At 38.2% G+C, this 26,115-nt stretch overlaps 1 protein-coding gene and 1 long non-coding RNA gene across 13 annotated transcripts in view; both read right to left on the bottom strand.

Annotated features, from left to right (window-relative positions):
- Positions 1-26,115, bottom strand: part of LOC106095872 (disintegrin and metalloproteinase domain-containing protein 9) — a 470,496-nt gene that overhangs the window by 206,954 nt on the left and 237,427 nt on the right. The gene's annotated exons all lie outside the window — the stretch shown is intronic.
- LOC131997151 (uncharacterized) lies at positions 3,197-3,895 on the bottom strand. The gene is made up of 2 exons (XR_009398091.1): positions 3,705-3,895; positions 3,197-3,646 (listed from the first exon to the last, which is right to left on the bottom strand). It is a non-coding gene; the product is annotated as an uncharacterized LOC131997151 (long non-coding RNA).

The raw sequence follows: 26,115 nt of genomic DNA, 5'->3' as shown, positions 1-26,115 counted from the left end.
TTCAGCTTTTAGAGGGCGCAATTCTTATCCGATTTGGCTATAATTTTACACGTGGTGTTTTGGTATCACTTCAAACAACTGTGCTAAGTATGATTCAAATCGTTTAATCTCCCGATTTTGCTTTTTGAGCCCCTACAAGGCGCAATTCTTATCCGAATGGACTGAAATATTACACAATGACTTCTACAATGTTCAGCATTCAACTCATTTATGGTCCGAATCGGATTATAACCTGATATAGCTCCAATAGCATACCAGTTCATATTCAGTGCATTTGTTTGTAACACCCAAAAGGAAGAGAGAAAGACCCATTGATAAGTATACCGATGACTCACAATGACTTTCTGATTCGATCTAGCTATGTCCGCCTGGCTGTCTCTCCATTTTAATTTGTGTACAAAGTACAGGTCGCAGTTTTCATCCGATCGTCTTAAAATTTGGTACAGCCATGTTTTAAGGCCTAGAGACGAACCCTATTGAAATAAGAAAAAATCGGATCAGATTTGGATATAGCTCCCATATATATGTTCCTACGATTTGCAGTAATAATGCAATAAAATGGCAGGAAGGATTTCCACTTGACTTTGGTCATTACTGGTGAATTTCATAGAAATCGTTTCAGATTTAGATATAGATTTCATATATATGTATCGTCGACTCCGGAGTCGACTCTGGAAATAAATTTTTTTGAATTAAAACCCATAAAAATAAATCTTTTGATAACCTTCGTCTGTCCGTCGATCCGTCTGTGTGCATGTGAGTTATAATCACGCTGCAACCTTTAATGTATTTCGTTGAAATATAACACAGACCTCTATATTTTCTATATATTCAGACAAAAATTATTAACGAGAGCAAGTAAAAAGGCATTAAGTTCGGCCAGGCTGTACTTTGGATACCCACCACATCGGATATATATGAAAACGCCCTTTCGTCACAATTCGGTGAAAATTGGATAACTTATGCACCCAAATTCGACATAGATATTGAGTGGTCTAATAAGTATAAGTCACTGTTCAATTTTTTATTTCAAATTTCAACAAAATCTGGTAATAAATAATGCTTTTATGAGCTTCAGACGCTTAATCAGCTATTTCTAAATGCAGTTCGATTTTTACCATATTTGGGTCGGATGGCGGGTGGCCTAAAATTACCTAATGTTTCAAATTTCAGCGAAATCAGATAAAAAACAACTAACAAGGCGTTAAGTTCGGCCTGGCCGAACTTTGGATACCCACCACCTCAGGTATATATGTAAACCACTTTTCGTCAAAATCCGGTGAAAAGTGCATACCTTATGCCCCATAGCAACGATATCGAAATATGTTCCGATTTGGGCCAAACACTAAACAAATTGAAGAAGGATGTCAAAGGCTCCAACACAACTCACTGTCCCAAATTTTTGCAAAATCGGACAATAAATGCGCCTTTTATGGGCCCAAAACCTTAAATCAAGAGATCGATCTACAATATATGGCAGCTATATTCAAATCTGGACCGACCTGGATCAAATTGAAAAAGGACATCAAAGGCTATAACACAACTCACTGTCCCAAATTTTGGCGACATCGGAAATAAATGAGACCCAAAAACTTTAAATCGAGAGACCGGTCTATATGGCAGCTTTATCCAAATCTGGACCGATCTGAGCCAAATTGAAGAAAGGTGCCGAAAGGCTTAACACAACTCACTATCCCAAATTTCTGTAAAATCGGATAATAAATGTGTCTTTTATGGGCCTAAGACCCTAAATCGACGGATCGGTCTATATGGCAGATATACCCAAATCTGTACCGATCTGAGCCAAGTTGAAGAAGGGTGTGGGAGGGCCTAACACAACACACTGTCCCATATTTTGGCAAAATTGGACAATAAATGCGCCTTTTATGGGCGCAAGAACTTAAATCGAGAGATCGGTCTATATAGCAGCTATATCCAAAACTGAACCGATCTGGTCCAAATTGAAGAAGGGTGTCAAAGGGCGTAACACAACCCACCGTTCCAAATTTCAGCAAAATCGGATAACAAATGCGGGTTTTACGGGCCAAAAAGCCTAAATCGGCGGATCGGTCTATATGGGGGCTATATGAAGATATAATCCGATATAGCCCATCATCGAATTTAACATACTTATGGACAAAAATATACTTTGTGCAAAATTTCAGCTCAATATCTCCATTTTTAAAGACTGTAGCATGATTTCAACAGACAGATTGTCTTAGATTTTCACGCTGATCAAGAATATTTATTCTTTATAGGGTCGGAGAATGACAAAATGAATATATCCCCATCCTTCGGTGGTGGGTATAATAAAGTTTTTATTCGCTGCAGACCCTTTATCGGGATTTCAGTCTGTATGGCAGCTACAGGGTGGCTGATGAAAGCCGCTACCAAAAAAAAATGTAATAACTTTTTTTCTATTTAATAATAATAATTTAATAATTAATTTAATTAATTAATTAATTAATTTAATTAATAATAATTTAATAATTAATTTAATAATTTAATTTAACATGAATAAAAGAAAAATGTATTCCATACACCGAAAAAAAAATGTAGCAATATTCATCATTGTAGCAATATTCATCAGCCACCCTGTATATCTAAGTATAGTCCGATCTGAACCATATTTGGGTCAGTTGTCGGGAGGCTTAAAATAACCCACTGTTTCAAATTTCAACAAAATCGAATGAAAATAAAGTTTTTTATGGACATTAGACCCTTTATCGGAAAATCGGTCTATATAGCAGCTATATCCAAATATGGTCCGATTTGACCTGTTCAAGAACTTAACAAGCGCGCATCAAAAAAACGTATCTGTGCCAAATTTCAGCTCAGCATCTCAATTTTTGAAGGCTGTAGAGAGAGTACAACAGACAGACACACGGACATGGTTAAATGGTCTTAGAATTTTACGACGATATATATATATATACTTTGTAGGATCAGAAATTGATATTTCGATGTGTTGCAAACGGAATGACTAAATGAATATTCCCCCTATCCTACGGTGGTGGATATACAAATGGGATCCTCTTTACATATACATGTCTACCATATAGACCGATCTCCTTCTGTGGGGTGTTGAGCCCATAAAAGGCGCTTCATTATTCGATTTCGCTCAAATTTAATACTTATCCCTACCAGGTTCGACCATGTAATTAGGGACGATTTATATATCCATCCATATCCAATGTTATTTTTTGCAAATTTAATTTTAATGTTTAAAGAAAGAATACATAGGTAGGATAGAATAATAGGAATAAATAAGTTGGGCCGTCTAGAACTTTGCATACCCTACCGTCCTATTTTAATTATATCCAATAATTATTTGCATAGGCCGATGGGTCGATCTTGATCTTTCTTCTTTCAGGCGCAGAGAAATTTCAGAAAAATAAAGTTGGAAGATTGGTCTTTCAAAGAACCAAGGGTTAAGGCCTTTCAAAGCCACATGTATTACCCAATTTCACTAAAATTTGGCACATTGAGTTGCGCTTAGACCCTTGACAGGGGTGCCGCATTGTGACACCTCTTTGGAAAAAAGTTTTCACATGGCAAAATATTTCACAAATGTCGCCAGCAATGGAAAGGGATAACCACCGCTGAAATTTTTTGCTGATGTTCTCGCCGGGACTCCAACCCAGGCCTGCAAGCAGAATGACAGCATGAATCCTCTATCCTACGGAGATGGGTGAAAGATTTACAGATATTTAAAATAAAATGTTCCTTAAAAATTTTTCTTGCCCGGAGTGGGAGTCGAGCAAAATTTTTCCAACAAAATTCTCTAATTTATACTCCAAGACTCCAACTTCGCAGCCCTGCTTTTGCCTATGAAAAAATATCGTTCAGGGAACTTAAAACAGCTGTTCCATAATTGTGGGTATATAATATAAAATTCGGCTCCGCCAAACTTAAAGCGTTGTTATCTTTATCTCATTCTTTCAAATGAATGTTGAAAATTAAAAATTGATTTAAAGTTCAATACAAGGCTTTTTGGCATGTTTTTTTTAACACTCTTAACACCACTGTATAGGAGTAGAGGGCCCACGTAACAATGGCAAGCCATACAACTGACAATGCAGCACAATTACGAGTGGTATCCGGCTACAATGCAAAATACAAATGATTCAAGAACCAAACGGAATGAAACAGCCTAACCCAGAGGACACGAAAGACATGACCAACAATGGAATAGCTTCAGTTGCAAGTTGGTTGGTGATATACAAACCAACATATTTTCATACGCCTATGCATAGATGCCGACAGCTCTTGAGGGCTGGCAAAATATTTGAGTTTTTCATTTGCAAAATGGTTTTTTGCCATTTTCTGTCTGTATGCAGTTCAACGCATTCATTTGGATACGCACAACCATCGGTACTAGTAATACTGGCAGATAGAATTTTCAGCGAGCAGGAAGAGTATTATTCAACTACACCGAAATTTGGCTTTGATCTTGCAAAAACATTCGAGTTAAAATTCGATTTTGGCCTGTGTTGCCGCGCTTTCATTCTCCCTCGCCTTGGTATTTTGTTCGAAACAATGATGCAACAATGGCAAGAGCATCAACAAAAACAACTGTAGCATGCAGCACTATAATCCTCTGCTATGCAGGCATTTCTTGCAATAGAATATTCTAGCCACACAATATCAATCTGAAGCAATATTCCCATACAATGCTGTTGGTATGTGTGTCCACGTAACACTTCTGACTTGGACTGTCGCACTGTCGCACAGTGGTTCAAGTTCGGGTTTGGCGGATACTGGCCAAAAACCTGTAAATACACTGAAAAAAAAGTTGGGCGAAAATTTTAGGATTTTTAGCAATGAAAACGAGCCAATAACCCAAGACTTAAAAATAAAGATGCTATCTTTGCATAAAATTTCCTATTTACTAACGAACATTGCAAATGTGATAGCTGATTGAATCTTTTTTTTTCCCCTCACCGATGACTCCAATTATAGTGATTTGAAAAATTCTTCTTTTTTAAACTTTTCATTTCGGCCCGGCCGAACTTAACGCCTTTTTAAGATATCGTATATAGTTTGCGAGTAATCCGAATTTCACTCTGCCCAAAAATGCAAAAACTAAGATTTTTTATACCATAAACTGTTTGTTTTCGCAACAATAGTAAATAATTTGATATGATTTTTTTGGCAAACTAAGTTTTAACATGTTTACTTTTGACTGGCATTTTACTATTGACATAAATTTTTGCCAGTAAAATTTAAACCAGGACCACCGTGGGTCGCCCTACCAGTGCAGTACTCAGATACTATCAATGGCAACATGCGCCACATGTGTTGATTCATGAGAAGGCGGCGATTAAATACACAATCGTTAATGACAAGTAAAACATGAACTCTTTGTTAAATGTGTAAACGAATCCAGTTCATATAAAATTCAAACTGTCTGTGAGCATATAAGGTGTGAAATCTGTTTACTGTGACAGTCAAGTAACTCAATATCAACTGAATGTAGTTGTAAGGAAAGACAGCTAAAAGCGCATTAAGTTCGGTTGTGACTAAATTTGGACAACTTTTTGCAAGGAGGTCATCATGGCATCATGGCAAATCAGTTGAAAATGATGAGCCACATATATGCAAATGATATAAATGGAAATGTCAAATTGTAAGGCTACATATATGGGAGCTAAATCCAAATGTGAACCGATTTTTTACAATCTCAATAGGTTTCGTCTCTAGGTCGAAAAACTTGGCTGTACCAAATTTTAAGACAGTCGGATGAAAACTGCTACCTGTACTTTGTACACAAATTATCATGAACAGACGGACAGACAGACAGACAGACACACGGACATAGCTAAATCGAATCGGAAAGTCATTTTGAGTCATTGGTACACTTAACAATGGGTCTTTCCCTCTTCTTTCTGGGTGTTACAAACAAATGCACTAAGTTATAATACCCTGTACCACATTAGTGGTGTAGGGTATAAAAAACGTATATATAAAATTCAATTTGTGTTTGTTTGTTTCATGTAGACTCAAAAACGGCTGAACTGATTACCTTGAAACTTTCACAGATTGTGTAGGTTGGTCTAGAAGGAACCATATGCTATATAATTTTTTGATATCGGGAGGGGGGCGGACCCTCCCCTTTACCCCAAAAGTACTACCCAAAAATACAAGTGGAGCGATCGGGACAATATGGGATTCAAATGAAAGGTATTCAAAAGTAGAGTACGAATTTCATAATAAAAGTTGGGTCCAAGTACTTGGGGGCCGCCCCAGCCCCAAAACCCCTTAAAGAAGGTTTATTTGACGATCAAGACAATATGGGACTCAATTAAAAGGTATTCGGGAGTAGATTACGAATATGGTCAGGAATAAGAAATATGCTTCATAATTTGTTGATATCGCAAGGGGTCGGACCACCCAAAATGACAAGTGAACCAATAAAGACAATATGGATTTCAAATGAAAGGTATTGAAGAGTTGAATACGAATATGGTATTGAAAATTCGATCCAAGTACCCAGAAAGTCGCCCTAACTCCAAAATATCTGAAAACAGACAAATTGGTGGTCCATATCAATATGGGGCCTAAATGAAACGTATTCGGGAGATTATTACGAATCTGGCATACAAAATCAGATCGAAGTGTAGGGGGTCACACCACCCCCTAAAAATTCCCAAAATGGGCTTATGATCCATCATGACTATATGAGACTCGGTTTGTTTGGTTTGTTCCGTAGAATAAAAAAAAGGAAACATAGGTTATATAATTTTTAGATATCGGATGGTGGCTGACCCTCCCCCTTACACCAAAAACGCCACCCAAAACCAAAAGACGACAATATGGGTATCAAATGAAAGGTATTGGGGACTAGAAAATGAATATTATATTAAATTTAGGGTCCAAGTTCCCAGAGGGCCGCCCCAACCCAAAAACTTCCCTAAACAGAAATATTCGACGTTCCTATCAATATGGGAGTCAAATGAAAATTATCAGGCAGTAGAATACAAATATGGCATAAAAAATTAGATCCAAGTAATGGGAGGTCGCCTCACCCACAAATACCCCCATATTGGCATATCAGCCGACCATGGCTATGTAGGATTCAAATGAAATATATTTGGGAGTAGATTAAAAATATGACATTAACATTTGCGTTCAAGTCAAGGTGGCTCTTTTCCTCCTAAAAATAAGTTGAATTAAAGATTAAAGGACCCAATATGGAAGTATGGGACTCAAATGAAAGGAATTTGAGAGTAGAAAACGAATTTGATATCCAATTTTGGGGGTATGCCCTAAATCACCTCTTAAACTGAACTTTGCATACGACTATACCGATATCAAGCTCAAATCAACGGTATTTGGGAGTAAAGAACGAAGTTGATATCTATTTTGAGGGCAACGTGCCGGTGGCCTCCCCATGACCTCCCCGGGCTCATACTAAATGTTTCTGAAAGTAGAGCACGAATCTTATATTTACTTTGGTGGCCAAGTGACCACCCCCGAAATACCCCCTAAACATGGGACTCAAAAGAAAGGCATTTGGAAGTAGAGTAAAAATTTGCCCAGGAACCGAGCAGGGGCAAACTTTTTATACATTAATGAGCGCTTTCCGATTCAAGTTGAGTTTATCAAAGATAAGGGGCCTTTTTTCTAGCTAAGTCCGTACGGTGTGCCACAGTGCGACACTGCTTTGGGGAGAATTTTTTACATGACCATGCATGGTATGGTACCTCGCAAATGTCACCAGCATTAAGAGGGGATAACCACCGCTTTAAATTTTATCCGAAGTTCCGCCAGGATTCGAACGCAGGCGTTCAGCGTCATAGGCGGACATAGGTTACAGTAGCATGATATCCACATTCAGGGCGAAGAGTCCCCACCCTAAATAAATATTAGAGAGTTAAAGAAGGCGCAGCGGAGCGGGCCCTATCCAGTAATAATAATAACATAAAGTTTAGCTAACCCGGTAAGTCTGATTGCTCTTTTGTGTTGGGTTTTAATATTCATACCTTTTGAAAGCAATTTTTCTATGTCTGGCCAAATGTTGGAAATGGAATTAAAATCGCAACTGTCCCAATGAACAACTCTTATAAACAAATTTGTAAAATACACACAAATTTGAGCTTTTTGTTTAAATCAGAAGTTTTTGTGAGAGTTACAGCATATCGTAATCGCTCAAACGTTTTATCACAATGATGCTGTCATCAGGCGATTGTATCGGAGGAGAAATGTCAACGAAATCACATTGTTTCAATTCAGTTAGCGACTGAGGATTGGCTGGGCTTGGCCGTTATGAAAGTGAAAGAGACACACAAATGTTGACATTTGTGGATATGATTGTGGAGACATGCCATAGTTGGCTCCATCATCTGTAGTGCTCCACAGGACTGGGTCACACTTTAAACGGACTCTCATTTAAAATTCTTCATTGTGTCCATGTCAACCCATTCCGCTAGCCACAAGAATAGAGCGCCACACAGTCCCATAAATCAGAAGCAGCAGGCTTACATAACAGCCTCTGCCCTTTGCTTTGTCGGCCTATTCTGTCTATTTGGCAGTGCTCGAGGAAAGGGTAGGGCAGAGCAAAACAGGTCAAACTTAATACGATAATATCGGCAAACCATTATATTAATGTGGCCGTTTATATGACTATGGCATAACACCTGGAGCGTCATGGCAGAACGTGGACAGAATTTCGATAGAATCCAATCACATAGAGTGAGTGTCTGGCGAATAATCATCATGTACCCCATACCGTGCCTTTATGCTGGCCTGGCATCTTTTTTTTTTGTTTGGTTTGGTTTTTCGGCTGTTCTTGCTATTCAAACATCAAATGAAGCTGTAACATGCTGAGTTTCCTTGGCCTGGCACTGGCCAAATCATAAAATTCTAAGCACCCCTTCAATGGCTATTGATTATGTCCTAAATGAAGATTTGCTTGGCTTGGAAAATAGAACAACAAAAAACAATGGCCAGGAGGCGGGGACCACTCCAATGAATATCATCCATACGATTGTTTGTCTGAATGGCTGTGCAAAGGAATGGGAGGGGGGTGGAGGTTCATGTTTATGTGCATGACTCGATTTCGAATGTTGGCATCCAACTGGCCACGTAATGATGTTAATCTCTTTCTTACAAAGCCAACAATTATAAGGATTATTTACTGCGGCATGGTGGAGTAGTGAACGAAATTCATTACAGGTCTTGCTTAATCAAGTATTTTACTGCCTTCAAAAATTAATTCAATTAAAACTCCATACAATGGCATTAAATGAAAGTGAATAAAACTTTTCCGAAATTGTTTCAGACTTTGTTTGTCTTCCTATCGTCTTTTGATACACATTCAACAAATACATAGACCAACTGTTTCAGACCAACTGCATTAGCAGAACTTGAATATTTCTAAAGCAGGTTAATTTAATATATCGTACTCTTATCGTATGTAAGTAACAACATTCAAAGTTTACAGGAATGTAAACCGCAATGTAATATGGAATGAATGGAATCCAATATAAGCGATATCTATCAAAAATAAGAAATTTGCAACCTTTGATGCTGATTAGTGTCTAAACTAATAAAGCAATTCACTTTGAATTGTAGATGGCGATTCATGTTTAGAAAAAAAAAATCCATGTAAGACAATCTCCCGAATTGTCTGCTAAAGACCCAGAAAGTGCAATTGATTTCCAATTGGGCTGAAATTTAGCATTAGAATCTCTGATATGACCTTTAATATCTTAATCAAGTATTGGAAGAATCGGTCTATTACTTTTATGTAGGTATATAACCTAATTAAAGCTCCAGTAAAATCTGGAGATATTTTAATTTTTTTTGAGCAATTAGAACCTTTAAATGCGTTTTGTTAAGGGACTCGGGCAGGGCAAACTTCTCACATATCAATGGGTCCTGTCCGATTAAAGTGTAAGCTCAATGATAAGTAGCTTGCTTTTTATAGCCGAGTTTGAACGGCGTACTGCAGTGGAGAAGTTTCTACATTGCTGGCATACCAAAGGGTACAGTACCTCACAAATGATGTCAGAATTAGGAGGCAATAACAACCGCTAAAAATTTCCTCAGATGTTCTTGCCAGGATTCGAACTCAGTCTTTCAGTGTCATAGGCGGACACGCAAACTTCTGCGCTACCTTGGTCTCCTGAATCTGTATATAAGTTAAAAATCGGCTTACAAATGTCTTCGCAAATCACAAAATACGAGGTCAGCCTACAATATTTCGTCCCAAATGGCCGAAATATAACAAACTTCTCTAAAATAACCTTTTTCCGTAAACTAGGTGTTTTGCCAAAACTTTGGCAATTAGTTTTAAGAACTTGGGAATCGATGCTTTGCGACTTGTAAAATTTGAGGAAAAACATTTTTGTTGTCCAAAAATTGACAATTTTGGGATGGCCTTAACATATATAAATATTCGTTGATCAAATCTGGCTTCCGCAGCACTAATCGCATCTACAGTCAGTCTTCTTTTAAATATAAAAAATAAAATTGCACCTTCTGGAGGAAAAAAGGAAATAATGATGTAAAATGTAAATTTTTTCGGAATTTTTAGGCTATGAAGGGAATAATTTTCAAAAGAAAAGGAATCCGCACCAATTTTAAAAAAATTTCAATCACTTCACAAATAGTTCCAAAATTTCAAAAATACACTGACTCAATAAATAATTCAATAAAAAAATTATTGAATTATAACTCATAAGCCGTTAAAAATATACCAGTCTTTTCAAAATGCAAAATTTTTCGACATTTTTAGTTTATGACGTGAACAACTATTAGTAAGAAGGGAATCTGCAGCAATTAAATTATATAAAATTTCAATCGGTTCACAAATTATCCCACAATTTCAAAAATTCCGACGATAACTTGCCTTAAATTTAAACAAAAAAAAAAAGTTGTAAGTCTAATAAATCATAAGCCGTTAGAGATATACCAGACTTTTTAGTTCGTTTTTTGTAGGGATCTTTCTTTTAAGTAAAAAGAATCAAGCCGATCGGCCCATAAATGCCTTTTTGGCAAGCAATACAAAATTAGGCATGCTCAAGGTGACCAACTTTCAAGCCCCATGGACCAGACTCTGGACCCACTAGGCTCCCCAGATTTTCCGTATATATTGGAAAACGTCTCAACATTGACTATGTCAAGTTTTGTGTACATATCTGTATCCGTTCAACAGATCCAAAATTAATTACATGATTTTTCGATTTGGCAACACTCTGTGTCGCAGGCACTAGAACAGCGATGCCCAGCCCTTTACGGTAGCGTTAATGGCAAGTCACACATAATCTTATTCTCTTTGTTTCAGTCGTTGTTGAAACATCAAAAGATGAACATGCGCAGGGGTAAACGCATCGTTTTTCTGTTTTTATTTAAACAATGATATTTATACCCTCCACCATAGGATGGGGGATTTACTAATTTCGTCATTCCGTTTGTACTCGTAACACATTGAAATATTTCGTAAGACCCAACAAAGTATACATAATCTTGATTGTCTTGACTTTCTAAGTCAATGTAGCCACGGACGGACAGACGGATGGACAGACAATCAGAAAGATGGACGGACAGACGGACGGACGGACAGACGGACGGACAGACGGACAGACGGACGGACAAACGGTCGGACAGACAGACGGACGGACAGACAGACGGACGGGCAGACGGACGGACCCCAACCTATGGTGAGGGTCCCATTTGTTGTCCGATTGTCATAAAATTTTGCACAAGTCACTATTTTGGCCCAAGGATATATGGTATTGATTTTGATCAAATTGGAATCTGATAGATATAGCTTTCATACAGACTTTCATCCCGTACGGCCTTCTAAGGCCATAGAGGCCACAATTTTGGTCCATTGTTTACAAAGTTTAGCATGAGACATTTTATTCGACATTCCAATAAGTGTGTAAAGTTTCATACATCATTCATCCCATATGGCCTTTTAAGGCTGTAGTAGCCACAAGTATGGTCCGATATTTACAAAATTGTTCATGAGATGTTTTAATTGACATCAAATCAGCCCAGATATAGCTCCCATATATATATTTTACCCAATATGGGCTTTTAAGACTGTACAAGCCACAATTTTGATTCCATCTCTGCAAAATTTAGCGTGAGGTGTTTTATTTTACATCCTAGTTCGTGTGCAAAATTTCATATAAATCGAATAAGATTTAGATGTAGTTCCCCTATATATCTCTTATCAGATATGACTTTTAAGGCTGTAGAATACACAGTTTTGGTCGTATCATTACAAAATTTCAACAAAATCGGTTCAGATTTTGATATAGCTCACATACAAAGCTTTCTGCCGATATATGTAAGAAAATCTATTCGATTTTGCAATAGGTATCCAAAACTAACGTCTGACTAGATTTCGACATGGGTTCTATGTATTGAAAGTAGTACGTAGACTCGGTTAGGCAAAATGCAAATTTTGCCCCTGAACATTCCACTAAGGAACAGGGGCAAATTTCTCAAATATCAATAAGTTCAGTCCAATTCAAGTTTTAAGCTCAATGATAAGGGGCCTCCTTTTTATAGCCGAGTCCGAACAGCGTGCCGCAGTGCGCACCTCTTTGAAAAGAAGTTTTACATGGCATAGTACCTCACAAATGTTGCCAGCATTAGGAGGGGAAAACCACCGTTGACAATTTTTTTTCTGTTGGTCTGGCCAGGATTCGAACCCAGGCGTTCAGAGTCATAGGCGGACATGCTAACCTCTGCGCTACGGTGGCCTCCTCGGTTATGCAGGATATTATATAGTCGGCTTCGACCGACTTTTGCCTTTTCTTACTGAATGCTTTCGTTATCGTTTTGTGGTATTGCTGTGGTAGCAGAATTTAAAATTCCTATTATCAAACAATACGAACTGATTTCGAATTTTGTTTAAATTCCTGTATAGCCCAGGGAATACTCCACTCAGTTCTATCTCCTTGTACTCTGGGTGGCCTATTTTGTTGGGTGGCCCATTGTGTGGCACTCATTTGCATTTGTTTCACATGCATCCGATAGTTTATGGACTTGTGATGCTTAATGCAGAAGGATTTGCATAAAGCTCTGAACTTTCATTGGTCTAAATAATTCAATTGTCGTTTTTAATTTTCAATTTAAAAGATTATGCATGACCTCAACAAAGGCTCTCAGGCTCAGGCCGGGGCTCAGCTGTGTGCAAATGTTTATGAGGACATGTATACATGTCCATTTCTCTGTCTGTCTGTCTGTCTGCATGTTTGTTGATCCGCCCACTAAGCTGAGTGGCCTGCCGCTAGCATACCCCATTGTGTCGGTGCCAGGAACTCTAAACTTTGCCTACATGAGTGTGACTCTCAGTATGAGGCTGGAGGGTGGAATTGGATAAAATGTTAATTTTAGGCATATTGCCAAAAAATGTTTTACAAACTTAAAAACAATACTTTCTTTCCCCCCATTATCTGTCCAACATCCCATTTGGCTATATTTGAGAATACCACAATGGAAATGTTTTCTGTTCAACTGGGAAATATGCCATGAAAACGTTTCATGTATGGTGTTTTCTCAGGTATTAAGTCTGAAAAGCCTTTCACGATCTAGCAAAGCAAACGTAATGTAGATACGCAGGATATTCATAAGAGTAGGATAATTACTCGTCCTTTTGTGTGAGTGTGTTTTTGCGTAGCTAGAGTATTTATGACAGATAACAAGTGTAACTCAGTTGTGAGAAAGTGTGTGTGTGTGTGTGGAAATGCATAAGTGTGTTCTGGCGGACAAAGCCATTTTGCTCAAACGGATTATGAAAGAAATGTTATCCTTTTCGGTTTTCGAGATTGTTTTGTGTGCATGCATGCATATCTGCATGTTTGTATTTTTCTGTGTGCGCGTGTGTGTGTGTGTGAAAGTGAAGCATGACTGTGGGCTATTAAATTCAAAATGTACACACATGTACATGTGTACTCAAAGAGGCATTTATGGTATCTCCGATTTCAAAGAGGACGAATGCAATTATTTTTCCATTCCATTGAAATGCTCTCTGTCTTAGGTCACTTCATGTTCTCAAAAATATGTTTGCATTTGTGTGTGTGTCTTCGTTATTATGAATGTTCATTTGTAGTTGAAGCTGGCAACAAACAAAAATAAAGAAGTACATCAATCGACCGACCAACCAACCAGTGAGAAAAGTACAAAACCAAAGCATATTTTCGAGTCATGGCCTTTCGGTTGCATAAACAAAAGCAAATTTTTTTAATTATTTATTAATTAATTTTTTTAAATCATAATTACCAAAGCAAAAGAACATCTTATGTAAAATATTGTGAAACAAAATGGGTCTTTAATTGATTTTTTTATACCCACCACCGAAGGATGGGGGTATATACATTTTGTCATTCCGTTTGCAACACATCGAAATATCCATTTCCGACCCTATAAAGTATATATATTCTTGATCAGCGTAAAAATCTAAGACGATCTAGACATGTCCGTCCGTCTGTCCGTCTGTCTGTTGAAATCACGCTACTGTCCTCAAAAATAGAGATATTGAGCTGAAACTTTGCACAGATTCTTTTTTCGTCCATAAGCAGGTTAAGTTTGAAGATGGGCTATATCGGACTTTATCGTGATATAGACCCCATATAGACCGATTGGCCGATTTAGGGTCTTAGGCCCATAAACGCCGTATTTATTATCCGATTTTGATGAAATTTGGGACAGTGAGTTGTGTTAGCCCTTTCGACATCCTTCGCTAGATCGGTGCAGATTTGGATATAGCTGCCATATAGACCGATCCCCCGATTTAGGGTTTCAGGCCCATAAAAGCCACTTTTTTATCCGATTTTGCTGAAATTTGGTACAGTGAGTTGTATTAGACAATCCAACATTCTTCTTCAATTTGGCCCAGATAGGTCCAGATTTGGATATAGCTGCCATATAGACCGATTTAGGGTCTCAGGCCCATAAAAGCCACATTTATTATCCGATTTTGCTGAAATTTGGGACATTGAATTAAGTTAAGTCCCTTGACATTCTTCTGTAATTGGCACAGATCGGTCCAGATTTGGATATAGCTGCCATATAGACCGATCTCTCGGTTTTAGGTTTTGGGGCCATAAAAGGCGCATTTATTGTCCGATTTCGCTGAAATTTGAGACAGTGAGTTGTGTAAGGCTCTTCGACGTCCTTCTTGAATTTGGCCCAAATCGGTACATATCTGAATATAGCTGCCATATACACCGATCTAATGGCTAAAATCGGTCCAGATTTGGATATAGCTGCCATGTAGGCCGATATCTAGATTTAATGCCTTAACCCCATAAAAGGTGCGTTTATAATCCGATTTCACTGAAATTTGACACAGTGACTTATGTTAGGCTTTTCGACATCCATATCGTATGTGGTTCAGATCGGTTTATTTTAAGATATAGCCACTAAAAAGACCAATATTGTTATACACAATTGCACAATGACTTGTACTTATTAGTATTTGGTCCAAATCGGAACTTGTTTCGATATAACTGCTATGGGGCATAAGGTATGCAATTTTCTCCGGATTTCGATGAAAGGTGGTTTACATATATAGCCCAGGTGGTGGGTATCCAAAGTTTGGCCCGGCCGAACTTAAAGCCTTTTTACTTGTTTCCTATTCTTTTCTAAGTTTTTGGACAAATTTGCATCTTCATATTTGAGTGAATGTAGTTGGGTGTCTGTAGGGTGGTTGGAACACATCGCCAAATCGTCTGAAAATGAATGAAGATCTAGAGTATATATGAACTTTACAGGGTTGGAAATAAATTTTGCGATGTGTTGCAATAAATATACCCCCTCATTCTATGGTTGTGTCTACAAAATGGGTAAAATATAGGTTGGAATAAAGTTTTTTTACAATGTTATTGTTATTGTTATCTCCTCCGCATACAAAAGAATCACATTAACATTTGTAAATGGGGAAAAATGACTGAAAGTTGGGAAATAAGTATTCAATTATCAAAATAAAAAATAGTCTACATTGCAAATTAAATCAAAAGCTGACCTTAAACAAAAATTGGACAACCAATGTTAATAACAATAAAGGCAACATTTTTTTTGATTAGTTATGTTATGCTAGAGGGGATAGTTTTTGGCCATAATACAGAGACAATATTAAAAGTTTTGCCCATTAAAAGTTTGGACATGTGAAACGTGCATGAACGATGCCACCAGCACACCATGTACAGCATGTATGAATGGTTATGTGCATCATATAAAAATTCATAGCTTTTTCTTAGTTGTAGTGACCAATCATTCAAAGTTGACACTTGGATAATCATTTACGTTTCCATTTCATATCTGGGGGCTAATTTTCTCCCATCTTATTCAGCAAGAAAAAAGTAAAGTTGTTGAAATACACACATACGGAGAAAATGGTGATATTCTTTTGGGAATTGTTTCAGGCTCTTTGGCTTTTTGAAGAGCACCAGCCTTTGGAGATGAACACTAGACATTATTTTCGAAGATTGATGGGTTACGACTTTCCCATCGGCTTTTTAAATTGCAAATAAATTCCATTAAAGTTGTTACCAGAAGAATGAACTGTAAGGCATTTGCCCACTAAAATCCAATCATTGATTCCGTTATCCAATTTTGATGAAATTTCATATATTTACTATTAGGAACATAAAAAATGTTGTATTTTCCTACCCACCAAAATAGGATGGGGGTGTAGGTTGGGGACTGCAAATGGCCCATATCGGTTCATAGTTGGATATAGACCTCAAATAGATTACAACACAAGGATTGGCTAGTTCAGAAATATAATAGGCAACTCTCGTATAACGTCATGTTTTGGGAAATAATTGGTTCTTTCAATATCAGTAGTTTTACAAAGCTTAGAATACCACCAAAAATGTTTCTGAAAATGTTTGGGAGTGAAGTTTCTGGAAATTCTTAGAAATATAGAGGCAATGGTCTCAAGAAGTCATATTGGGATATCAGTTTTTAAGGGGCTTTTGGGATTTGGTGTGAGTATTGGAAAGCAAAAATGTGCTTCTTGTACTAAATTTCAGCTTGCTCGAATGAAAATTTAAGCTTCTTGGGGTTCATGAAGTCTTATATGCGGATCTGTTTATATGGGGTCTACATCAGTTTAAAGACCGATTCGAATTATACTTGGCACGAATGTTGGAAATAACAAGTAAAAGCGTGCTAAGTTCGGCCGGGCCGAATCTTATATACCCTCCACCATGGATCGCATTTGTCGAGTTCTTTTCCCGGCATCTCTTCTTAGGCAAAAAATGATATAAGAAAAGAGTTGCTCTGCTATTAAAACGATATCAAGATATGGTCCGGACCACAATTAAATTATATGTTGGTGACCTGTGTAAAATTTCAGCCAATTCGTATAAGAATTGGGCCCGTTGGGGCTCACGAAGTAAAATAGAGAGAACGATTTATATGGGATCTGTATCGGGCTATAGACCGATTCAGACCATAATAAACACGTTTGTTAATGGTCATGAGAGGATCCGTCGTACAAAATTTCAGGCATATCGGATAATAATTGCGACCTCTAGGGGTCAAGAAGTCAAGATCCCAGATCGGTTTATATGGCAGCTATATCAGGTTATGAACCGATTTGAACCTTATTTGACACAGTTGTTGAAAGTAAAAATAAAGTACGTCATGCAAAATTTCAGCCAAATCGGATAGGAATTGCGCCCTCTAGGGGCTCAAGAAGTCAAATCCCCAGAACTGTTTATATGACAGCTATATCAGGTTATAGACCGATTTCAACCATACTTGGCACAGTTGTTGGATATCATAACGAAATACTTCGTGCAAAAATTCATTCAAATCGGATAAGAATTGTGCCCTCTAGAGGTTCAAGAAGTCAAGATCCAAGATCGGTTTATATGGCAGCTATATCAGGTTATGGACCGATGTAAACCATACTCGCCACAGCTGTTGGGTATCATAACAAAACACTTCGTGCGAAACTCCATTCAAATCGGATAAGAATTGCGCCCTCTAGAGGCTCAAGAAGTCAAGACCCAAGATCGGTTCATATGGCAGCTATATCAGGTTATGGGCCGATTCGAACCATACTTGGCACAGTTGTTGGATATCATAACAAAACACGTCGTGCAAAATTTCATTTCAATCGGATAAGAATTGCGCACTCTAGAGGCTCAAGAAGTCAAGACCCAAGATCGGTTCATATGGCAGCTATATCAGGTTATGGACCGATTTGAACTATACTTGGCACAGTTGTTGGATATCATAACAAAATACGTCGTGCAAAATTTCATTCCAATCGGATAAGAATTGCGCACTCTAGAGGCTCAAGAAGTCAAGACCCAAGATCGGTTTATATGGCAGCTATATCAAAACATGGACCGATATGGCCCATTTACAATACCAACCGACCTACACTAATAAGAAGTATTTGTGCAAAATTTCAAGAGGCTAGCTTTACTCCTTCGGAAGTTAGCGTGCTTTCGACAGACAGACGGACGGACGGACGGACGGACAGACGGACAGACGGACGGACATGGCTAGATCGACATAAAATGTCACGACGATCAAGAATATATATACTTTATGGGGTCTCAGACGAATATTTCGAGTAGTTACAAACAGAATGACGAAATTAGTATACCCCCCATCTTATGGTGGAGGGTATAAAAATTGCCAATATTTTGCCATGTTTTAAATCCAGTCGAATCGGTTTATATAGGCGCTTTATCAGTTTATAGACCGATTTATATCATACTTTGCACGAATGTTTGAAGTCATAGCGGAAGTCTTTGTGCCAAATTCGGGTGAAATTTTAAGCCTTTAGGGACTCAAGAAGTCAAATCGGAAGATCGGATTATAGCCCGGTTTGGACCATAAGCGGCACATATTTTACAACTCATAACAGAAGTGAATGTGCAAATTTTCTCTCCAGTCGGTTCAAAATTGCGCCCTCTATTCCTGAAGAAGTAAGGTTATATACCGACTTGTACAAATATAAGCACGTATTTACGAATAATAGCACAGAATAGCTAAAAAACTTAATAATTATTGCGCTTTTTGAAGCTTCAGACGACAATCGGGAGATCGGTTTATATGGGAGCTATATGGCTTTGCTCCTGAACTGCTTGCCCAATTGAAAGTAGCTTCTGTGAGCGTTTTATTTCAAAACTGGTCTCATTTGTCTCACGGCGGTGCCGAGGTAGATACAGTTTTAGAATTTTTGTTTGTTTCTCTTTCGAGACGAGCTCAATGATCGGAGATGCAAATGGAAAAGGAAAGCCAAAGATAGCAACACCCACCAACCACGTTTCGTCTTTGGTTAGAAGACTTTTCAACCATATTAGGTGTGATGGCTTCAAGGGCCGTGCGTTGGTATATTGTATTTGAATCGTATTAATAGCGAAAACGCATCGATGATACAATTACCACATTAACCAAGCTCGACAATCCTGCTTATTAGCTGTGCTTTTCCTAATCCATGTATTTTTGTGTTATGGCAGACATTCTATCTGTGACAAATTACACTTCTTCCGTACTATACATGATTTTGTTCATCTGTTGGAAGTTGTATTGATGGCTTCGAACGCTGAGACAACGGCAATGGCTCTCGCTGTCGCTCCGTGTGCCCAGGTTCGAATCTGCCGAACCTTTAATCTTTCAAGTTTTTTGCTTGTTAGGGCGAGATCATTAAATTTTACAATTTTTGTTTGTTTCTCTTTCGAGACGAGCTCAATGATCGGAGATGTTTTGTCCTATTTTCATTTACTGCCAAACCCACTTTCGTTGATTCTCTTTCGATTCTTTCAAAGACTGCATATGCTTTTTCCAATAACCGACCCATAATATCGATGTCGTCGGCATATGGCGAGTAGCATATGTTCGCCGGGGAGTAGTGTACCATTTCTATTCACATCTGCATCTCGCATAATGTTCTCCAGCAGGATGTTTAAGAGATCATACGATAGGCTGTTTTCCTGTCTGAAACCTCGCTTGAGCTTCTTTCTATTATTACTGAGGAGCGTATATCAGCAAGCGCCGTTTTGCGGTTTTTTATTAATTTTGCAGGGATATCAAATTCAGATATGGCTTGGAATATCTTTGAACGTGTGGGGCTAACGAAGACGGCTTTTAAGACGACAAAAATATGATGGTTCTTTATTTGTCCTTCTCGGGTCTTTGTTAGGACTTGAAGCAGTATAAATATATGGTCTATGGTGGATTTTCGAGGTCTAAAGCTAATTGACTTTAGATGTTTGTCTTTCACACAGTACGTGCGATAATAATATGCATGCGATGGGAAGGAGAGAGAAGGAGTGCTTTCTTCAAGCAATTGGATCAACCAACTGCTGCGTTTGCAGTTTCACCCGTTGTGTTTGCAGTTTTCCGTTTTTCGGTTTTTTCGTTTTTGGTCCTTTCACTTTTGCGGGTGTACCCACAACTATTTCTTAATATTATACCCTCTACCATAGGATGGGGGTATATTAATTTCGTCATTCCCTTTGTAACTACTCGAAGTATTCGTCTAAGACCCCATAAAGTAGTCTTGATCGTAGTGACATTTTATGTCGATCTAGCCTTTTCCGTCCGTCCGTCTGTCTGTCTAAAGCACGCTAACTTTCGAAGGAGCAAAGCTAGCCGCCTAAAATTTTGCACAAATACTTCTTATTAGTGTAAGTCGGTGTTGGAATTGTAAATGGGCCACAGCGGTCCATGTTTTGATATAGGTGTCATATAAATCGATCTTGGGTCTTGACTTTTGGAGCCTCTAGAGGGCTCTCGCCCTATTTGAGTGAAATTTTGCACTTCCAACAACTGTGCTAAAAACGATTCCAATAGAATCATAATCTGGTATAGCTGTGGTATAAACCGATCTTGAGTCTTGACTTCTTGGGTCTCTAGAGGGCACAATTCTTATCCGATTGGAATGAAATTTTGCACGAACTATTTTGTTATGATATCCAAGCCAAGTATGGTTTAAATGGTATAGCTGTCATCTCATCTTGAATTTTGAGCCACTAGAGGGCGCAATTCCTATCCGATTTGGCTGAAATTTTGCATAACATATTCTTTTTTTGTGATTTCCAACAACTGTGCCAAATAGGGTTCAAATCGGTTCATAACCTGACATAGCCGCCATATAAACCGATCTGGGATCTAGACTTCTTAAGCCTCTAGATGTCGCAATTATTATCCGATTTGCCTGAAATTTTGTACGACGGATCCTCTCATGGCCACCAACAAACGTGCTTATTATGCTCTGAATCGGTATATAGCCTGATACAGCTCCCATATAAATCGATCTCTCTATTTTACTTCTTGAGCCCCCAAAGGGCGAATTGACTGTCATTTTACACAGGTCTCCAACATATAATTTAATTGTGGTCCGAACCGGACTATAACTTGATATCGCTCTAATAGCAGAGCAAATTTTTCTTCTATCCTTTTTTGCCTAAGAAGAGATGCCGTGAAAAGTTCTCTACAAATGCGATCCATGTTGGAGGATATATAAGATTCGCCCCGGCCGAAATTAGCACGCTTTTCCTTGTTTCAGCTTGCTGACCTTAGATTTTCCAAGCTTAGCAACATCCTTTTTTGTTCAAGTCTGAAATCTTGCTAAAACTCCCATGTAAACAGATCTCTCAATTTGACGTTTTCAGCCCCGGGAAACCGAAATGGTTGCCCGATTCGGCTGAAACTTTTAGCATAGTTTTTTATTATGGCTGCCAACAGCCATGTTATAAATTGTCCAATTCGGTTGATAACTTGTGATAGTTCCTATATAAACCGATCTTCCGATAAGGCTTCTAAGGTCACCTAGAAAAGTAAATTTTTATCTGAATTAGCAAACATTTTTACGTAAGACACAATTATGCCATTCAAATAAGTTCATTTGTGGAAATATTTATTAGAATCCATGGTGGTTGGTTTCGAAAATTCGCCCGGCTGAACTTAGCACGTTTTTACTTGTTCCAAGTACGGAGAATGCTAGAATAGAAAGCCAACATGAAGGATTCTAGGAACTATTTATGCATTTCAGTTTCACCTTAAGTTGGGAATGTGTTATTAATGCCTGAGATGTTGCCGTTGCTGTTGTCGCTATTGTTGCTGCCTTTTGGTTGTTGTTAGTGTTGATGATGTGTATGTGGCCATGGCTGTATTAGTGATGTTGCCATCAGCAAATGTATGCCAACATTTGCCTTTTGTTTTCACACATTCATTAGTGTAATGGAGTTTTTCAATTTAATTAAGTAACAAAAACAACAGCAAAAGCAACAATTACAACAACAACATCAGCCGTAACAGAATCAACGGGGAAAAAAATAACAAATCTTCAATACATGAAATTTGTTGTTTGTCCAACAGAAATAGAACAAGCCATGCTGTATGCGCAGGAGGACAGCGACAAAAAAAAAAGGATAGGCATCCCAACTGAGTCAGCAGCTGAGACTCAGTGACAGCGATGGCGACAGAAGCTGAAGCAGCTTATAGAACATCACAGAGCTTGTGAGAATGTTACGCATGTAAAATTGCTAATTAAAATGAAATTCGCATTAAGGAAATATTTGTTCCATGCCAACCGATGGTAAATTTAAGAGAATTGTCGTTACTAGAGCAACGAACTCCACATTGATTTCCCCAAAAATGCTACGCAGGCCTACGTCCGACTTTACCCGGGGTTTCTCCGGAAATCGATTTGGTATATGTAACAAATTTCATGGCAACATCAAAAACTTTCACAACTTGTGGGTGAATATTGAATGTGGCACATGAGTGGATGACATGGTGCAGAGGGTAAACTTTTTCCCAACTTGCGTGCTTGGTATCCGTTTGTGTATGTGTGTGTGTGTGTGTGTTTGACTGTGAGTGTGCCAAACTTGCCACAAAACTATGCAATGTAGAAAACATATTAAATTAAAATTTAATTTCAAAAATCCCTAACAAACAGCAGTGGCAACGACGACAACACCACATTTCTAGATTATGCGTAGCAAATTTTAATGTTGGCATGAGGCTCTTACATTAGGGTGTAACGCAAAAGAAAAAGTGAGATAAAAGGTGTGTACTATTCCTATAGACATTCATATAGCTGTTATGGCGTGAAGATAAGTCTAGCAGGAAAGTCTAGCAGTGTAGATATATCTAAACCTCTGCTGAAATGTAAAATATCTTGGAAAAGACAAATAACAAATCACATAGGTGAGCAAATAGAATAAATCTATCACAGCCTTCAAAGTCGATATTCCATGACTTTGATCAAATTTTGCATACTCGTGGTATGTAAATAGATAGAACATCTTATTCAAAATTTAAAAAAAAGAGTACTGATATAATGGCTATTACAACCATAAAAAGTAAAAAGGCGTCAAGTTCGGTCGGGCCGAACTTTGGATCCCCACCACCTCGGGTATATATGTAAACCACCTTTCGTCAAAATCCGGTGAAACATGCATACCATATGCTCCATAGCAGCTATATCGAAATATGTTTCGACTTGGGCCAAATACCATTAATACAAGTCATTGTTCAATTGTATATAACTATATCTAAAAATAAACCGATCTGAACCATATACGACACGGATGTCGTGAATCTCAACATAAGTCACTGTGTCAAATTTCAGTGAAATCGGATTATAAATGCGCCTTTTACGTTACCAAGGAGGAGGCCACCGTAGCGCAGAGGGTTCGAATCCTGGCAAGACAATCAGAAAATATTTTTCAGCGGTGGTTTTTCCTTCCTAATGCTGGCAACATTTGTGAGGTACAATGCCATGGAAAACTTCTCTCCATAGAGGTGTCGCACTGCGGGACGCCGTTCGGACTCGGCTATAAAAAGGCCCCTTATCATTGAGCTTAAAACTTGAATCGGACTGCACTCATTGATAAGCGAGAAGTTTGCCTCTGTTCCTTAGTAGAATGTTCATGGGCAAAATTAGCATTTTTTATGTGGCCAAGATTTTCGATTCGAGATATCGGTCTATATGGTAGCTATATTCAAATCTGGACCGATTTGGGCCAAATTTAAGAAGCATATCGAAGGGCCTAACACAACACACTGTTCCAAATTTAAGCAAAATTGGACTTTAAATATTCTTTATTTAAATTTCAGCAAAATCGCATAATAAATGTGGCTTTTATAGGCCTAGGACCCTAAATCGGAGGATCGGTCTATATGGCAGTTATATCCAAATTTGGACCGATCCGGGGCAAATTAACGAAGGATGTCAAAGGGCCTAACACAACTCACTGTTTCAAATTTTGGCAAAATCTGACAATAAATGCGCCTTTTATGGCCCCAAAACCTAAAACCGAGAGATCGGTCTATTTACAATATATGGCAGCTATATCCAAATCTTTAACCTGCTTATGGACAAAAAAAGTATCTGTGCAAAGTTTTAACTCAATATCTCTATTTTGCAAGACAGTAGCGTGATTTCAACAGACAGACGGGCATGTCTAGATCGTCTTAGATTTTGACGCTGATCAAGAATATATATACTTTATAGGGTCGGAAATGGATGTTTCGACCCAATCCTTCGGTGGTGGGTCTAAAAATGCGTTCCACAGTGGTTGATCTGTTGTGATCTTTAGATCATTAACCTCATCTCGAAAGAGGAACAAGCAAAAATTATGATGTTACAGGCAATAACAGGCAAAAAAACTTGAATGTGAAAATTCGGCAGAATCCGACCGGGATTCGAACCTATGCACACGGAGCAAGAGCCGTTGTCTAGCGTTCGAAGCCATCAATACCACTTCCAAAAGATGCACAAATAACAAGTGTATACCAAGAGATCAATTGTAGTCGTTTAGAAAACAAGTCCATCGCTCAAGCGAATATTTAAAATTAAAAAGTTGTCCATTAGCAGCCTATTACACTTACGCTTTCACAAGTAGTTAACAACAACTTTCAGAACAACTTAAAATGGGGGAAAAATATATGCGTTTTATGGAACTTCAGTGCATGGTGCCCTGAAAACTCTGATGATTATGAGCAAAAGGACACAAACAGCAGGATTGCTAATGCTGTCCTACATTGGCAAGATGCGATGTGTTTACGTTCGGGAGAAAGGAATAGCCGAATAGCAACAAATATGAAAATCAATTTGACGAGGACATCAACAACACAACATCTGAAATGTGACAGCCAAACACGAATGTAGCATATATCAGACACACGCATACATATATGTCGATAGACATTAACATATGTAAAAAATACATTTTGCCACACACTTTCACACATCGGGTTGTGAAAATGGTTAAAGGACCCTATTTAAAATGTACTTTGAACGAAACCACAAATTCTCATTTGAATCTGGGAACAAACAGAAGATGAGATAGTGAGGCAATGGCGCAAATGGTAAAGCAAAAGGATTGGTGGTTTTATTATGCCACGTGGGTGGGGCGGATGAGGTAAGTGAACCCAAGAGTACCAAAACCATAGCCGAGTGACGAAAATCGCATGTAACCACTGACACAAGCTCTCCACACTTTTGGGTGTGTCCCCCACCCCAAGCAACGCTCTCACTGAAACCCCATTCACCCACCCAAACACATTAAAGCTTCTTAAAAGCTTTGGTAATCCCAGAGTATTTCCTGATTGATCGAGATTAGCTGCATTACACGAGCACATGACACATGGACATAACTACGATATACGTATCATACACACAGACACACTGTCATATTAACTGCCACAGTGAACACATGTATACTACATGTAAATACATATGTATTTGCAAATGATGTTGGCGGTTTTAGTAGTTTTTATGCATATCCGTCACACACAGCCATCATACGAAGCCATATCTGCATACATGTGAGTATTGGATGTGTGTGTGTGTGTGTGTGTTTGTGTGAACATGTCATAAACATAACTATGTTCGTTTTTGCTTCGACAAATATCCTTTCTCCAGGACACCCAGCAAGTGGTATAAGGTGTCACATGGATGTTTTCACTTAGATCTTCCTTCTATACTAGCATTTACACTCGGAGATAGCTCTTTACATATTCACTTGAACATATTTGCTCAACAGCAGTGGGTGTTTGTGTGTGAGTACATACTCTGTGTCTGCATGGGGTTCGCTGGAACGGATATTAAAATGAAGCATTGTCGGAAACGGATGTATAAACAAAAATTGCTGAATTGAAAGTTACTTA

Source organism: Stomoxys calcitrans, chromosome 4, assembly GCF_963082655.1.
Source record: "Stomoxys calcitrans chromosome 4, idStoCalc2.1, whole genome shotgun sequence".
NCBI lineage: Eukaryota > Metazoa > Arthropoda > Insecta > Diptera > Muscidae > Stomoxys > Stomoxys calcitrans.
This window is presented reverse-complemented; position numbering and strand designations above follow the sequence as displayed.